We start from the raw sequence: 268 nt of genomic DNA, 5'->3' as shown, positions 1-268 counted from the left end.
TGAACTAGAACTGAACTAGAACTGAACTAGAACTGAACTAGAACTGAACTAGAACTGAACTAGAACTGAACTAGAACTGAACTAGAACTAAACTAGAAGTGAACTAAAACTGAAATAGAACTGAACTAGAACTGAACTATAACTGACCTAGAACTGAACAAGAACTGTACTAGAACTGAATTAGAACTGAACTAGAACTGAACTAGAACTGAACTAGAACTGAACTAGAACTGAACTAGAACTGAACTAGAACTGAACTAGAACTGAA

This window comes from Lucilia cuprina, chromosome 6, assembly GCF_022045245.1.
Source record: "Lucilia cuprina isolate Lc7/37 chromosome 6, ASM2204524v1, whole genome shotgun sequence".
In the NCBI taxonomy this organism is placed as follows: Eukaryota; Metazoa; Arthropoda; class Insecta; order Diptera; family Calliphoridae; genus Lucilia; species Lucilia cuprina.
Note: the sequence above shows the minus strand (reverse complement) of the source record.